Here is a 15,237-nt window from a genome sequence, read left to right as displayed (position 1 = left end):
CCAGGACTGCTGAGACACTTGGGCCATTAGCTGAAGTGTGTTTCACCCCGGAAAAAAAAAAAAACCTCCACTTTTGTCCGTGACGTTCGGGTAGCCTGGGGGTCGAACTGGAAGGCGCTTTAATTCTTCTCAGGGTTTATCTGACTTGCGAGTGAATGCAGTTCTCCGCCGTTTTACACAATAGCCAGAAGCGTTGTCTCCCTTATTTCAAAAGAGAAAAGCAACGTGGCGCCCAGCCTCGGAGCTCTCCTGCCCGACCTACCTCCCACCGTGTGGCTGGCCCGGGTCGGAGCTGGCTGAGCCCTGCGGCCACCCAGCAACCGAACTAAACTGGGCTCCCTTAGGTCAACTGTGGGTAGGCAATCATCTGCAAAACTAGATTAGTTAAATACAACCCCAGACTACTCGATCATATTTTTCGTGGAAAAATCTTAAACTGGTGGAACTAGTTGAATGGAGTTCTTACCAACACCTCTCACGCCCCCCCCCCCCACCTCCAACCTCCACCTCTCATCCCTGTCTCCCCCACCAGATTCACAGCATTATCATCTCTTCAGTATAAGGATTTACAAGACCCAGTGCCTAGCTATGCAAGAGGCTGAGATCTGAGGATTACAGTTCGAAGCTAGCCCAGGCAGAAAGGTTTCTTAGATTCACAGCTACATACAGACACAGACACAGACAGACAGACAGACAGACACACACACACACACACACACACACACACACACACACACACACACACAAGTGGAGTGGAGTTGTGGCTCAAATTGTAGAGTGTTAACCTTGAGCAGAAAAGCTGAGAGCCCCCCAAGCCCTTTATTCAAGCCCCAGTACCAAAATTACTAAAAATAGTCATGTAAAGAATCGTCACCCAGGGCTGGGAAGGTGGCTCAGTGGTAGAGCGCTTGCCTTGCATGCATAAGGCCCTAAGTTCCATTCCTCAGCACCACATAAGCAAAAAGAAAAAAAAAAGCCGGAAGTGGCTCTGTGGCTCAAGTCGTAGAGCACTAGCCTTGAGCTGAATAGCTGAGGGACAGCGCCCAGGCCCAGAGTTCAGGCCCCACGACCGGACCCCCCCCCCCAAAAAAAAAAAATCTCACGCAGCCGGGCGCTGGTGGCTCACGCCTGTAATCCTAGCTACTCAGTAGGCTGACATCAGAGGATCATGGTTCAAAGCCAGCCTGGGCAGGAAAGTCCATGAGTCTCTTCAATTAAGCACCAGAAAACAGGAAGTGGTGCTGTGGCTCAAGTGGTAGAGCTCTCCCCTTGAGCTGAAGAGCTCAGGGACAGTGCCCAGTCCCACAACCGACCAAAAAAAAAGAACTATCATGCTAACATTCCACTAATCAATGTAAAATATAAAATAGTAGTCCTCTCTTAGTTGATTTAATGGGAGATGAAAAAAAAAGAAGTAACGAAGGACTAGGGAAATACTGGGGAAAAAAATTAACATGAAAATAAACACTGCGGAGCTGGCGCTGGTGGCTCACGCCTGTAATCCTAGCTACTCAGGAGGCTGAGATCTGAGGATCGCGGTTCAAAGCCAGCCCGGGCAGGAGAGACTGTGAGACTCCTATCTCCAATAAAAACCACCAGAAAACCAAAGGTGGAGCTGTGGCTCAAGTGGTAGAGCACTCACCTTGAGCTGAAGAGCTGAGGGACAGCGCCCAGGCCCAGAGTTCAAGCCCCACGACCGACAAAAAAAAAAAAAAGAAAAGAAACACTGCGGGAGGGTTAAGGGGTGACATTGTCCAAAAAGAAATGTATGCTTTACCTGACTTATGTAACTATAACCCCTCTGTACACCACCTTTATAATAACAAAACATTTAAAAAATGAAAATAAGAAAAACTGCCATTGTCACCAGATAAAATAATCTATCTCTGTTATTCTTAGAGAAAAGCTTTCCTTAAAATGAAATAAGATAATATCAGTATGAAAAAAATACATCTAAAACCTGATTGGAGTTTTGCACTGCAGATACCCTGCAGGGTAGTTCTTGTTTCACAAGAACATGGATTCACATATTTCTAGGCAACCTGTTAAAAGAAACTGTACTGTGAGGTAGGTCCATAGACTAATTTTGCCATGTTTTTTTAAAGCATCCAACTCAAATGGAGGATTGGTACAAAAGATAATGAACTCTTATTTTATTATAATAATTAAAGGAGGATGTTATTGTTACACTTGGAATAAAGATAAAAGGCATATTTCTGTTTTACAAGCTATTCAATTATTTGATGACTGCTTATTGAAATGAAGAATCTGCCTCCTAAACCACCTCAAACACTAATTGTGGTATAAACATAATTTGGCTTATAATTGCTTATAATTAGTTGCTTTTCAATTAGTATTATGCTTTTTTTCCAATGCAATTTAAGTTACTATAAAAAAGCCAAGAATCTTGGCAAGAGAAATCCTTGTTAATTTGATATAGTATAACTTAAAGTCTATGAACTGGATTAATTCCTTGTAAAATATGTCATTTTTAGCCGGGCGCTGGTGGCTCAGGGCCCAGACCCAGAGTTCAAGCCCCACGACCAACAAAAAAAAAAAATGTCATTTTTTTTCCTTGTGCATTATGAAGTTCAACATCTTCTGTATTTAGTCTTTGTTTAAATATTTCACTGAATTCAATATATCCAAATAGTGTTTATCATCACTTCTCAACTGAGTTTCTTTCTCATCAGTGTGTAAGTGGCCATGTATTACTATGGGGGGTGGGGAGAAGAGATGGAGGAAAACAATGAAAGAGATGTCATTGATCAAGATGCATTGTAGTCACACAATTAAAGATAATTTAATTAACTAAACTACAACCAAAAAAACCACAAATTCTTTATGAACATAGTATTTTACACATATAAAACTTTTATCCCTTGGCCCAGTGTATGTTTCTCTCTCTCTCTCTCTCTGGGGGGGGTCCAGTCCTGGGGCCTGAACTCTGGGCCTGGGCGCTGTCCCTCAGGTCAAGGCTAGCACTCTACCACTTGAGCCACAGAACCACTTCCGGCTTTTTTCTGTTTGCTTATGTGGTGCTGAGGAATCGACCCCAGGGCCTCATGCATGCAAGGCAAGTGCTCTACCACTGAGCCACCTTCCCAGCTCTCTCTCTCTCTCTCTCTCTCTCTCTCTCTCTCTGTCACCATATAAAGTTGAATCTGAGCTCTTTTTTTTTTTCATTTTTTCTTTTTGGTTGGTCATGAGGCTTGAACTCTGGGCTTGGGTGCTGTCCCTCAGCTCTTCAGCTCAAGGTGAGTGCTCTACTGCTTGAGCCACAGCGCCACTTCCAGTTTTCTGGTGGTTAATAAGAGATAAGTCTCATGGACTTTCCTGCCTGGGCTGGCTTTGAACCATGATTCTCAGATCTCAGCCTCCTGAGTAGCTAGGGTTACAGGTGTGACCTCAATCTCCAAGTCATAAAATAACAGACGTGTCCTACTATGTTCAACTGACTTATTCTCTTTAGGAGTCATTCACCTTGGATTCTTACCCAATTTGGGGCTAGGTGTTCACTGAAAATTGAGCTGGGCACCTGTAATCCTACCTATTCAGGAGGCTGAGATCTGAGGATCACTGTTCAAAGCCAGCCTGGGCAGGAAAGTCCATGAGACTTTTATCTCTAATAAACCATTCAGAAAACCGGAAGTGGCTCTGTGGCTCAAGCGGTAGAGCACTCACTGTGAGCTGAACAGCGCAGGGACAGCACCTAAGCCCAGAGTTCAAGCCCCATGCCCAACAAAAAAAGAAAAAAAGAAAGAAAGAAACCAAGTCCTCGCTCAAGTTAGTGGTACCTAGTCTCATATCTAACCCCCAAAATTTTAATTATTAATTTACTTTACTGTTATTATAGAGGTGATATACTAGCGGGATTACAATCACACGAGTCAGGTAACAAGTACATTTCCTTTTGTACAGTGTCTCCTGTTCCCTCACTTTCTCCCAGTCTCCACTCACAAGTTCTATAGTTTACTTTCACTGCTGCACTTTTCACCCTTTTTCCCTCCAGTTCTGTACCCTCCCCCCAACTCTTCCAAAGATGTGCACTTGAATACCACATACATAAAGAAGACATTAAAAACTAAAAACTAGGGGCTGGGAAGAGGGCTCAGTGGTAGAGGGCTTGCCTTGCATGCATGAGGCCCTAGGTTTGATTCTACAACACCACAAAAGCAGTAAAAACTGGAAGTGGCTCTGTGGCTCAAATGGTATAGCGCTAGCCTTGAGCTGAAAAGCTGAGGGACAGCACCCAGGCCCAGAGTTCAGGCCCCACGACTGACCAAAAGACAACAACTAAAACTAAAAACTTAAAAAACAAGAGGTCTCTTGTTCCTGTATTTTAGTTCATTTCAGTAAGTGTATTATTTTATATAAATATGAAGACACACTTAGGCACTGAAACCTTTGTGTTTCTCTCCTAAGGGTATCCTTTTTTGGCCTCACTGTGTGTGAGTATCTAGAATCCTGTATAATTTGTCATATTCCAGTGCATTTTAGTTCTGCCTATCAGAGAGAACATTGTCTCTGAGCTTGGCTTCCCTCACTTAACATTTCCCTGCAAATGACATTATTATTTTTTGGGGGGGTCCGGTCGTGGGGCCTGAACTCTGAGCCTGGGTGCTGTCCCTCAGCTCTTTAGCTCAAGGCTAGCGCTCTACCACTTGAGCCACAGCGCCACTTCCAGCTTTTTTCTTTTTGCTTATGTGGTGCTGAGGAATCAAACCCAGGGCCTCATGCATGCAAGGCAAGCGCTCTACCACTGAGCCACCTTCCCAGCCCTGACATTATTTTTTCTAATGGCTGTGTATAGATAACACCTTTTTTTTTAGATCCACTCATCTATAGTAGGGCATCTGGGCTGTTTCCATATCTTGGTTATTGTGAATAGTGCAGCAATCAACATGGATGTGCAAGCGTCTTTATCATTCATCTATTGTGGGGCATCTGGGCTGTTTCCATATCTTGGTTATTGTGAATAGTGCAACAATCAATATGTATGTGCAAGTGTCTTTATCATATCCTGACTCATGATGTTCGGGGTAGAAGCCTAGGAATGGTATGGCTGGATCATAAGGGAGATCTATGTTAAGTTTAGGTTTTTGTTTGTTTGGATTTGTGTGTGTGTGTGTGTGTGTGTGTGTGTGTGTGTGTGTGTGTGTGTGGATCATGAGGCTTGAACTCTGGGACTGGGTGCTGTCCCTCAGCTCTTCAGCTAAAGGTGAGTGCTCTACCACTTGAGCCACAGCACCACTTCCAGTTTTCTGAGTGGTTTATTGGAGATAAGAGTCTCACAGAGTTTCTGGCCTGGGCTGGCTTTGAACTATGATCCTCAGATCTCAGCCTCCTGAGTAGCTATGATTACAGGCGAGAGTCACCAGTGCCCGGCTTTAGTTGTTTTTTTTTTCTCTAAATTGTTTTCTTGCCAGTTCTGGGTCAGGGCTTGTACACTGTCCCTAAGCTCTGCCTCCGAGCTTATTTCTGCTTGAGACTAGCACTCTGCCACTTGAGCCACAGTGCCACTTCTGGCTTTTTTTTTGTTTATGTGGTACTGAGGAATTGAACCCAGGGCTTCATGCATGTGAAGCAAGCACTCTACCACTAAGCCACATTCCCAGCCCCTATGTTTAGTTTTTTGGGGAACCTCTAGACTGTTGTCCAGAGTGGTTGTACTAGTTTACCTTCCCACCAACTGTGCAGTGGGGTTTCTTTTTCCCCACATTCCGACCAATATTTGTTGTTGTTTGAATTCATAATGTTGGCCAATCTAACTGGGGTAAGATGGAATTTCATAGTTGTCTTGAATTGTATTTCCTTTATGGCCAGAGATGATGATCATTTCATCATGTGTTTCTTTGCCATTTTTACCTCTTCTTTAAGAAGAGGTTTCTCCTTAGCTCCCTCGCCCATTTAGTGATTGGTTTATATAGGGTTGGGAGGGGTTAGTTTCTTGAGCTCCTTGCATATACTGGATATTAGGCCTTTGTGTGATATATTGCTGGTAAAGATCTCCCAGTCTGTTGTTGGCTGCCTTTCTAGTTTAGTAACCAGGTCCTTAGCTATGCAGAAATCTTTTCTTTTGATATAGTCCCACTTGTCAAGTCTCTTACCTGTTATGCCCCTGGGATTCTTTTCAAGAAGTTTCTACCTATAGTCATAAGTTTTAATATCTAACTCCAGTTGTTGTTGTTGTTTTCCTGATCGTGGGGCTTGAACTCTGGGCCTGGGCACTGTCCCTCAGCTCTTCAGCATTCTACCACTTGAGCCACAGCACCACTTCTGGTTTTTCTGAGTGGTTTATTAGATATAGTTTCACAGACTCTCCTGCAAGAACTGGCATTGAACCGAGATCCTCTGATCTCAGCCTCCTGAATAGCTAGGATTATAGGCATGAGCACCAGTGCCTGCCAAAAAGGCTCTTTTTGTTGTTGTTGTTGTTGTTGATCATGGGGGTTGAACTCTGGGCCTGGGCCTGGGCGCCTTCCCTCAGCTCTTCAGCTCAATAAGGCCCAGGTCTTGCTAATCCTGTGTGTAAGGTCAGCCCTGGAAAGGCGGGCAGACTCCTCCCTCCTCTTGGCTAAGTACCTGTGTCACCTAGGTAACTGGCACACCTGGAGGCAGTCTCCTCCCACTTCCTCTGAAGTCACTTCCTGGGCCGCCCCTGGTCACGCCTCCCAAGGGACTGAGGGAGGGTCACATTTGCATCCAATTCGAGCACACCTTCCCTCATCTAGCCGCACCCTCTCCCCGCCCCTTCCCTATTTAAACCCAGACTGGCCCTCTGCCTGACTTTTTTGGCCATGTGGTCTCCACCTTGCACGGGGAGGGCAGCAGTTCGGTAAAACAATAAAATTCTCTTCCTGCCTGAATATCCTGTGGTGTTCTCCTATCAGCTACCTAATTCAATCTAACATTTGATTTACCTTTCTCTGTGGTTGAATGGATCATCTCAACTGTCACTTTATTCAATTTTTTAATAACTTGTAATACAGTTGTCTATACCTTCATCCCCCACACCTCCCCGACTTAATTTCGGGCTTGAACCCAGGGCCTTGCATATACTGGGCAAACATTCTACCATTAAATTACATCCTAGTCCTTACACCTTCCATCTTGAAACATTTCTCCAGGCTCTTACACCTTTCCTCTTTGGTTTTTCCTTCCACATCTGGATTTCCTTTCCAGTGCTGCAGTACTCTTTGCTAATTTGCTCTCTTTTCTCAGTACACTTTCATTTGGATGACCTGTCTCATCCCATCCATCCCATTATGATTCATCTCCTGGTGAAGGAAGTGAGGATAAAATGTTTGATTTGAGTTATATAAAATAAATGGTAATGTTAAGATATAACTAACCATGCTTTTTATGGGCAAGACTGAGACTTCCCTGTTAGCTAACCAGCTGTTTCAGCCTCTGTAACTCTGCTTCTGCTGTTTTCTGAACAATGTGTGCCCTCACCACCGGCCCTTTGTTCTACTCTCCAGTCTCCCGCCAATTCTGATAAAACCCCTAGGCCGGAAAGTTTAAGCTTAAGGCGTGACCTTTTGGAGCAGCCATTGGCTAAAATGAACAAACAGCCTTACTGCGCATGTTTGTATCCTCCCCCTCTCCGCGCTCGAGCCAAAAAGGCTTAAAAGCCAAAGTGGATCAGCGTTCAATGCTGTTTGTTGGGATCCCGACCAGGTGTATTCCTGGTGCTTCAGTGTTTTCTCGCTCAATAAAATCTTTTATATTTTTGATCGTGGACTGCGTAGTCTTATTGCCCGTCAATTTCTGGAACCCCATCACACATCGGAACATTAATTCCTTTCAAGTTTATATATCTCTCTGGCTCAGACATTTCCTTTGCATTCCAGGTCTTAAGGACATGACTACTAAAATACTGAATGAACATGTAGAAGCTAATATGATGAAAAGCTAATATGTCCCTCCTACAGCAAGATCTGCCTCCTTCCCACAAAACAAAAAGAAGTAGACTTGTCCTCAACTTAAGTTCCCTGCTTCTTCTCTTGCCTCTTTCTGATCTACCCTTCACATAATAACGATCTCATTCTATAGCAGTTGCACAAATCCAAAACATCTTTGATCTTGAGCTCTCTTGGATTCTCTCACATGTAATCTATCATTAGACTTGCCCAAACTTCTATACTATACTATTTCTCTATCGTCCTCTTTTCTCTATATACATTTCTAATCCCCTCCCCTGCTTTGAACACTAAAATTAGGTCTCCTGACACTTAGTAAAAATTTCCAGTTGTTTCCCATCACACTTATAGTTAAAAACCTAGTCATAAACAGGTGGCTCATGTTTGTAATCCTAGCTATTTAGGAGACTGACATCTGAGGATTGTGGTTTGAAGCAGACTGGGCAAGAAAGTCCATGAGACTCTGATCTCCAATTAACCACCAAAAAGCTAGACTTGAGCAAAAAGGGTTAAGGAATCAAGTACAACAATACCTAGGCCTTGAATTCAAGCCCCCAGAATCAGCACACACACAATAATAATAATATAGAGCAATAAACCTATTAGACCCTTATGTGATCCCATCCTGATTTACCCTCCTCAGTCATTTCTAGCATTCACTTTGTGCTTCAGACCTTATCCCTTTAGGTCATTTTCTTTGATATGATATGCTCTTTCTCTTCCTCTTTTGATGACTCATCGTTAATCTTTTGTTATTTTTAAAATTTTTAGACACAATCTCACTGTGTAGCCCAAACTGGCCTTGACCCCATGAGCTTTCTTCCTCTATCTCCAAAATTCTGGTATTACAGGTCATCATGGTGCTATGTTCTTTTTTTTTTGCCAGTATTGGGGCCTGTACTCTGGGCCTGGGCGCTGTCCCTCAGTTCTTCAGCTCAAGGCTAGCGCTCTACCACTTGAGCCACAGCGCCACTTCCGGCTTTTTTCTTTTTGCTTATGTGGTGCTGAGGAATGGAACCCAGGGCCTCAGGCATGCAAGGCAAACGCTCTACCACTGAGCCACCTTCCCAGCCCATGTTGCTTCTTTTTGATACATCACTTCTTATAGTGGGGCACAAAGTGATCCCTACATGTATCATATGATAATCTAGAGATAGGCAGGTAGTCGAGAGTGAGTGGGAAGATCTGATTCAAGAAATCATTCAGTTGCCATGTAATTGTAACCCCTCTGTACGGTATTTTCACAATAAAAAAATAAAAATAAAGAAATCATTCAGAACCAGGCACTGGTGGCTCATGCTGGGTAGCTAGGTAACCCTAGCTACTCAGGAGGTTGAGATCTGAAAATCATGATTTGAAGCCAGCCTGAGCAGGAAAGTCTATGAGACTCTTATCTTCAATTAATCACTAAAAAGCTTTACAGCTTTACAGACTTGAACAAAATTACAGTTCTGGATCAGTGCTCAGGCCCTCAGTTTAAGCCCCAGGGCTGACACAAAGGAAAAAAAATCATTCAGGAATCCAGGTTTTTAATTTTTTTCTTTGTTGGTTGAGAGGCTTGAACTTAGAGCCTGGGGTACTGTTCCTGAGATTTTCACAGTAGGCTAGCACTCTACTACTTTGAGCCACAGCTCAACTTCCAGTTTTCTTGTGAGATTCATTGACAATAAGAGTCTGACAGACTTTCTGGCCCATGGTAACTTTCAACCACAATTCTCAGATTTCAGCCTTCTAAATAACTAGGCTTACAAGCGTCCACCACCGGCTCCCAGCTCCAGGCTTTTTTTTTTGTCTAATCTGTTCTTACTATGAGATATGTTGAAGAACAAAAAAGTAACAATACTGAAATAAGAGAGTGATTTATTCTGAGCCAACAGAAAAGTTTATACCCTAGAACTCAAGGTAACAAAAATTCAAGTTTATAGAAACTTCCAAAGGACAAGATTCCACCTGTAAAGAGACCACATAAACCTTTTGTAGTCCCCAAAAGTAAATTGGCAGTATTCTCAGGTAGGCAAACAACATGGAGGTGGGGAAAATAATTCAGAAAATTCAAGTACCTTTTCCTTCCCAGCCTTATGATTTAATAGAGGCCAAAAGGTTCTTGTGAGGCTCCAAACATACACCTCAAGACTTTAATCCAGGGCTGGGAAGTTGGCTCAGTAGTAGAGCGCTTGCCTTGCATGCATGAGGCCCTGAGTTTGATTCCTCAGCACCACATAATCACATAAGCAGGAAAAAAAGCCGGAAGTGGCGCTGTGGCTCAAGTGGTAGAGCACTAGCCTTGAGCTAAAAAGCTGAGGGACAGTGCCTAGGCCCAGAGTTCAGGCCCCACGACCGGACCTTCCCCCACCCCAAAAAACAAAAAAGACTTTAATCCAAGCGGGCACCGGTGGCTCACGCCTGTAATCCTAGCTACTCAGAAGGCTAAGATCTAAGGATCTCGGTTCAAAGCCAGCTGAAGCAGGAAAGGTGAAACTCTTATCTCCAGTAAACCACTCAGAAAACCGGAAGTGGTTCTGTGGCTCAAGTGGTAGAGTGCTTGCCTTGCATGCCTGAGGCCCTGGGTTCGATTCCTAGCACCACATAAGGAAAAAGAAAAAAGCCGGAAGTGGCGCTGTGGCTTAAGTGGTAGAGCACTAGCCTTGAGCTAAAGAACTGAGGGACAGCGCCCAGGCCCAGAATTCAGGCCCACGACCCGACCAAAAAAAAAAAGAAGATCACAATCCAGGCTAATCTAGTCCAAAAATGCTTCACTATATTTGAAACATAATTAAAGCAAAAAGGGTTGGAAGGCATGACACAAGTGGTAGAGTACCTGCTTAGCAAGCATGACGCCCTGTGTTCAACCCTAGTTCCCTTTAATAAAAATTTCTGAAATTCTATTGTTCCATTTTTCTAGTAATGAGAATTGGAACTCCACTCTCACGTGTATCTGTACCTATATAAGCATACATTTGAGGACAATGTTAAAGGGTTCAGTATTGCAAAATACATCTCAGCCAGCGTTCAACTATTCCATATTTTAACCTAATTTATGAGTATCTGGTGTTCTATGAGAACCAAGACAATGGATACTTAACCTGAGGAAAAGATACTTCATTAGGCCAAAATCTATTGTATTCAGATTGAAAGGGAAAATTTGACAAGTTAATTTACTTTGTCTTTTATTTGATCATGCTATTCAACAACCTACCCACATTTCGAAACAAGATTTTTCCTTTACCACAACAATAGTGTATACATAAGTAGGTTTTTTTGAGTTTGTATTAGGTTGCTTTTTGTTTGAACCACACTGTAATAGGAGTGAAGTGTTTCTCTGGGGGTTAATTGGTGTGATTTGCAACACTGAATGTTACATCTGTAAGTCACACTACACTAGGAAAACGACAACTATTTCTTTCTTTTCTTTTTCTTTTTGTCCATCTTGGGGCTTGAACTCTGGGTCTGGGCCCTGTACCTCAGTTCTTTACTCAAGGCTAGCACTCTGCCACTTAAGCCACAGCACCACTTCCGGTTTTCTGAGTGGTTTATTGGAGAAGAGTCTCATGGACTGTTCTGTCCAGGCTGGCTTTGAACTGGGACCCTCAGATCTCAGCCTCCTGAATAGTTAAGATTATAGATGCACGCCACCAGCACCGGACAACTGTTTCTTTTAATTATCTTTTTATTTTAATTATTATTTTTTCCCTTTTCTTTCCTTCTTTCATTTCCTTTTTTCTTTTTCTTTTGTCTGTCATGGGGCTTGAGCTCTAGGCCTGGGTACTGTCCCTCAGCTCTTCAGCTCTAGGCGAGCACTCTACCACTTGAGCCACAGCTCCACTTCTGGTTCTGGTGGTTGATTGAAGATAAGAGTTTCATGGGGGCTGGGAAGGTGGCTCAGTGGTAGAGCGCTTGCCTTGCATGCCAGAGGCCCTGGGTTCGATTCCTCAGCACCACATAAGCAAAAGAAAAAAGCCGGAAGTGGCGCTGTGGCTCAAGTGGTAGAGCGCTAGCCTTGAGCTGAAGAGCTGAGGGACAGTGCTCAGGCCCAGAGTTCAGGCCCCATGACTGGACCCCCCCCCCCCCAAAAAAAAAAAGAGTTTCATGGACTTCCCTGCCCGAGCTGGCTTTGAACCGTGATCCTCAGATCTCGGCCTCTCCAGTAACTAGGATTACAAGTGTGAGTCACCAGCACCTGGCTCTCACTCATTTCCTTTCTTAGAGGAGTTTTACTATGTAGCTTAGGCTGGCTTGGAACTCTTTTGATCTTCCTGCCACAGCCTCTTGAGTGCTGAGATTATAACAGGTGTATGCTAACACATCTAGCTCTACCACTTTGTGTGTGTGTGTGTGTGTGTGTGTGTGTGTGTGTGTGTATTGATACGGACTTGACTGAATTCAAGGCCTTGTACTTTAGCTTTTCTACTCATAGCTGGAGCTTTACTTCTTCAGTCATACCCACCAATCTGGCACTTTGTTGGTTGATTGGAGACAGTCCCTCAGCCTTTTCTGACCAGGCTGGTTTTGAATTACTATTCTCTAGATATTGGTCCCCTGGGTAGCTGGAATTATAGGCATGAGTTACTGGTACCCAACTAGAATATTTAATTTGTGAGCTACTTGGAGAAATTGGCTCTATTCTGTTCACCTCCCCAAAGCTTCATATCTAACTTATGGAAGTAGAATCAGATTTATAGTTCCCATGGTTGGGAGGTTTTGACTCTGTAGAAAATAAGTAGTCAGAGGCTGGGAATGTGGCTTAGTGGTAGAGTACTTGCCTAGCATGCATGAAGCCCTGGGTCGATTCCTCTCTACTACATATACAGAAAAAGCTGGAAGTGGCATTGTGGCTCAAGAGGTAGAGTACTAGCCTTGAGCAAAAGAAGCTCAGGGACAGTATCCCAGGCCCTGAGTTCAATCCCCCGGACTGGCCAAAAAAAAAAAAAGAAAGAAAGAAAGAAAAGAAATTAAAAGTAACATAGCTAAAACTTTTTTTTAATTTGGAGAAAAAGAAGTTAGAGATAAGTTTGGGGGGGGGGGGAAGAAGGGTGTGAAAATAGGCCAAGTCAGAGATGAAAATAGGAGACAAATGATAAGAAAATTAGTCAAAATGTCAGGTAAGAAGAGTTCTAGAACAAAAAGAGAGAGGAGGTAATTTTCTTTTTTCTTTTTCTTTTTTCTTTTTGGTTGGTCATGGGTCTTGAACGTGGGCTTTGGCTCTGTCCCTCAGCAATTCAGCTCAAGGCTAGTGCTCTACCACTTGAGCCACAGTTCTAGTTTTCTGGTGGTTCATTGGAGATAAGAGTCTCACGGACTTTCCTGCCATGGCTGGTTTTGAACTGGATCCTCAGATCTCAGCCTCCTGAGTTGCTAGGATTACAGGTGTGAACCACACCAGTGCCTGTTTTTGTTTTTTGGATTTTTTTTTGGCCGGGGGGGGGGGGGGGGGGGGGGGGCGGGTGTCAGGTCATGGAGAACTCTGGGCCTGGGCGCTGTCCCTCAGCTCTTCAGCTCAAGGCTAGCTCTCTACCACTTGATCCACAGCATTACTTCCGGCTTTTTTCTTTTTGCTTATGTGGTGCTGAGGAATTGAACCAGGGTCTCAGGCATGCAAGGCAAGTGCTCTACCACTGAGCCACCTTCCCAGCCCTGTTTTTTGTTGTTGTTGTTGTTTTTTTGTCTTTTGGGGAGTTGGAACTCAGGGCCCAGACGCTTTCCTGAGCTCTTTTGCTCAAAGCTAGTGCTCTACTGCTTTTCAGCCACAGCATCACTTCAAAGGAGGAAATTTGCAAAGAAATAATAGTAAGTTTCAGAACAAAGGAGCATAAATTTATGTAGTGAAATGGCTCAATAATTTCCATACATAGTGAATGAGGAAAAAAAAACACATAAAACTAAAAAACCCAAAATTAAAACCTAAAATACCCAAACAACTAAAAAGCCCATACCAAGACATGACATTTCAGAACACTACTAGGTAAATGTAACGCGCGAAGAAGAAAGAATGAACGTATTTCACTTTTCAATAACAATGATGGAAAGTTGAAGACAATAGTGTAAAATATTGTTGTCATTTTAAATTAGTTTTTTTTTTGGTCCGGTTGTGGGGCCTGAACTCTGGGCCTGGGCGCTGTCCCTCAGCTCTTCAGCTCAAGGCTAGTTCTCTACCACTTGAGCCACAGCGCCACTCCCGGCTTTTTTCTTATGTGGTGCTGAGGAATCGAACCCAGGGCCGAAGGCATGCAAGGCAAGCGCTCTACCACTGAGCCACCTTCCTAGCCCTACTTCTAAAATTTTTATCCATATATTTTATATTATCTTTAGATAATTGTACAAAGGGATATCAATTCAACAGATCAGTTTATAAGTACAATGCAGCTTGACCAACGTCACCGTTTCCATCATTCTATCCCATCTCTCCCCTCAAGTTACATGGTTCTAGTTTCACATATGTATATTGAATATCATGACTATATTCATCATGAAATACATAATGTTTCATGGGAAGTTTGCAAGAGCAAATTGTTATTGCAACAATAAAAACATGTAATCACTACAAACTTTAAAAATTAGAAAAAATGAACTCCAAGGAAAGGAAACGAATTTTTTTCTTTGTGGCTGGCTTTCTTTTCTCTTTGTCTTGTTCGTTTATATGTCTTTGAAGTGTAAGAGAAGGCACAGAACTTGAGGGAAAAGGGTGTAAAAGCGCAGCAGTGGAGCTCACTGGACGTTGAGGAAAGTGAACTATGCAACTCATGGGTGGAGACGAACGGGAGGGACTGGGAGAGAGTGAGGGAACAGATGACACTGTACAAAAGGAACTGTACTCATGACCTGACTTATGTAACTGTAACCCCTCTGTACATCACCTTTACAATAACAATAAAAATTTAAAAAATTAGAAATATAAATAAAACGTTATGTGGGGGGGATGGGGGTACTGGGGCTTGAACTCAGGGCTTGGGTACTATCCCTTATCTTTTTCAGCTCAAGACTGGTGGTGCACTACCACTTGTACCACACCTCCAATTCTGACTTTTTATTAGCTAATTTGATAAGTCTCATGGGACTTTCCTGCCTGGGCTGGCTTCAAACCTACATCCTCAGATTTCAGCCTGTTGAATAGCTATGTGAGCTAACAGCACCCTGTTTTAATCTGCCTTTCTTTTAATCTGCCTTTCATACCCTAAAATGCAACAGTGTTAACATGTAAATATTTTGAGTTCTTTGTGTACTTTCTCTGCTTTCTCTTTCTACAAGATAATCTTGCTATTCAAGGTCATTTCAAAGTTTTGTTATCTTTCCTAGCCCTAACTGGAATGCAAGGTTT

The sequence above is a fragment of the Dipodomys spectabilis genome, unplaced genomic scaffold (assembly GCF_019054845.1).
Source record: "Dipodomys spectabilis isolate Male_0828 unplaced genomic scaffold, ASM1905484v1 ptg000001l, whole genome shotgun sequence".
In the NCBI taxonomy this organism is placed as follows: domain Eukaryota; kingdom Metazoa; phylum Chordata; class Mammalia; order Rodentia; family Heteromyidae; genus Dipodomys; species Dipodomys spectabilis.
This window is presented reverse-complemented; position numbering follows the sequence as displayed.